Source organism: Elephantulus edwardii, unplaced genomic scaffold (assembly GCF_000299155.1).
Source record: "Elephantulus edwardii isolate Elephantulus edwardi_28Jun2011 unplaced genomic scaffold, EleEdw1.0 scaffold00404, whole genome shotgun sequence".
In the NCBI taxonomy this organism is placed as follows: domain Eukaryota; kingdom Metazoa; phylum Chordata; class Mammalia; order Macroscelidea; family Macroscelididae; genus Elephantulus; species Elephantulus edwardii.
The window spans coordinates 101,996-104,707 of NW_006400154.1; the positions used below are offsets into that span (position 1 = coordinate 101,996).

Consider the following 2,712-nt stretch of genomic DNA (forward strand, 5'->3'; position numbering starts at 1 on the left):
CTTTCAGAAACAACGATAGTTATTGAAAGGCTTCTGGTCTTTTTTTTTTTTTTTGCCAAGTGATTTTTTTTTTAATTACAAATAGAATCCTGAGCTGAGAAACTGGGATTTGGGGGAGAACCATCTTTGCATACAAAATATCCAAAAGATGTTTCATTTCTGCTTTCCTCCAGTGATACTCAAACTGCCAGCGCCAGTCGGGCCGTGTGACTCTGGAGAGCTTAGAGTTTCGTGTGGTGGCCAGATCTGGAGGTGGCCCCTGTGCTGGCCATGGAGGCCGAGGCGGCTGCGTCCTCCACCTCCTCCAGCTCCTCCTACAGCTCCTGGCTGATGCTGGACTGCAGAGCGGCTGGGGTTAGCCACTCCTTCCGGGAGACAGCTCTGCAGGAAGGGGATACAGGAACTGAAGTAGGCCAGCCGATTGATCCAGCGAGGAATCTCTTTCCCACAGAGGATCTCTGACAAAGCTGAAGAAAAGTGATTGCAGTTTTTATGCATCAAATGATACGCATTGCCTTTGTATTCTTTTCCCAGTTCTACGATTTTTTCTATATCATCTTCAAGGAAGTCGGTGCTCCCTAAAACAACAGCTTCTTTAAATTTAAATGTTTCTCCTAGTTCAGAAGCATTTCCTGGGGAAATTTCAAATATTCCAGAAAAAGGGTAAGGATGGCCACCATAGGCAAATTCTCTTCCATATACTTCAATTCCTGAATGAAAAACGCCAATTCCAATGGACGAGGTGTATTCATTCATCCAGTACATGTCCTACACGTTGAGCACCACTAACTGGTTAGCCCCCATCTTCTCCGCAGCCACCGTGTCGTCCTCGCGCTCCGTCTCCGCGGGGCCGGAGGCCACTCTCAGCCCCGCCGGCGCCTCCGGAGGGCCTGAGCCTGGCACTAAGCGCACAGCCCGGCCCGCTGCAGCCGGTTCAGGAGCATCAGGAAGCCAGGCTGCTGCGGGCGCCGCCGACAGGAGCCTGGCGTGAACCGCTTCTGGTCTTTTGTTCTTAGGGTGGCTATGAGTCATTCTTGACTCGAAGGCTATCAACATATAATAGAACAACAACAGCATATAATAGAAGATGTACTACAGGGATGTGTCTTGCTCCATACTTTTTCAATCTATATACAGAAGAGATCATATGGAAGGCTGGGATCTATGAGGAGGAATGTGGCATCAGTATTGAAGGAAGACTCTTTAACAGCCTGTGTTATGGAGATGAAACAACCCTGCTTGCTGAAACTAAGGAGGACCTGAAGTGTTTGATAGATGATGAAGAGATTGAAATTATTAACAGCTTTAGTTTGCTTGGCTTCACAATCAATACTCTTGGTACCAGCAGCTAGGACATTAAAAGACTAAATGCACTGGGGAAAAGTCTGCTATCAGAGACCTCTTCAGAATACTAAAAAGTGAAGATGTCAGTCTGGAGACTAAAGTGCACCTGATCCAGGCCATGGTCTTTGCAATTGTTATGTATCAGAAAGCTTGACAATGACTAGGAATGAGAGAGGATTTGATGCCTTTTGAGCTGTAGTGCTGGAGCAGAGATTTGAATATACAATGGACTGCTGGGAGAACAAACAGGTTCAGCCTAGGGAGGGTGAAACTAGGTTGCTCCTTGCAGACAAGGATTCTGAAACTTTGTCTGACATACTACGGGCATGTCGGCATGTCGCAAAGCAGGACTGGTTCTTAGGAGAGGGATATCTTGCTTTGGAGGGTAGAGAGACAACACAAGAGAGGAAGACCTTCAATAAGATGGATTGATTCAGTAACTTGGGTAATGGAAGAAGGTGTGACAGAGACAAAAAGTTTAGCATACGACAGAACAGGGATCAGAGCTGTTGTACATAGGGTTGCTATGAGATGCAAGTGAAACAATGGCAAACAACAACAGCAACACAAAATAGAGCCCCAGTGACTTAGTGGTGAGAAGCTGGGCTGCAATTCCAAAGGAAGGTGACTCATATTAACAAGCTATTATGTGGGAGAAGTTTGTGCAGTTTGCTCCCATATGATTAACTGCCTATGAAAACCCACTGGAGTGTCAACTATAGGTTATTTCCAACTTGATGGCACACAACTACAGCAACAATCATGATGTTGACTATTGGTCCAGTAAAGAGGATTTTGTTTTCTTTGTGTTGCTGTTGTTACTTTGCTTTGAATTGGAACCAATTCATAGTTGAACATCCAAAGGGTTTTCAGAGATCACATAGGAGGAGATCGTCCATCTTTCTCCCGTGGAATAGTTGGTAGATTTGAACTGGGTGCTTTTAGGTTGGCAGAATAGGTCTCTACCCATAAGACCACCAGAGTTCCCTTTTCTTGATGATAGGTTGTAATAAAAATTGAATGCTACAGTCTTTGAACTTCTTTAATAAGTGATTTGAGTCCTCTTAACTTACTGTAAGCAAAGTTGTCTCATCTACTCAGTGTGGGTTGTTAATGAGTCTTCCTTGAATCTTGATGTCTCAATCTACTTCATACAGTCCTCAGTCCATTTTCTCAAATAATTTACTCAGCACACTGAATGGATAGAAGGAAAGAATATATACTTTTCCTCATTTGGTGCAGTGTTTACTTGTTCCGTTTGAACAATGGCTTTGTGATCTGTGTATAGGTTTTGCATGAGTACAATGGAGTGTTCTGGGATTCCCTTTCTTTTCAATGCTTTCCATATTTTTTTAATATTATTCATAC

The 2,712-nt window shown here is 44.0% G+C and overlaps 1 pseudogene; it reads right to left on the minus strand.

Annotated features, from left to right (window-relative positions):
• Positions 1-221: 221 nt before the first annotated feature.
• LOC102843936 lies at positions 222-1,680 on the minus strand (annotated as a pseudogene).
• Between the last annotated feature and the right edge of the window lie 1,032 nt (positions 1,681-2,712).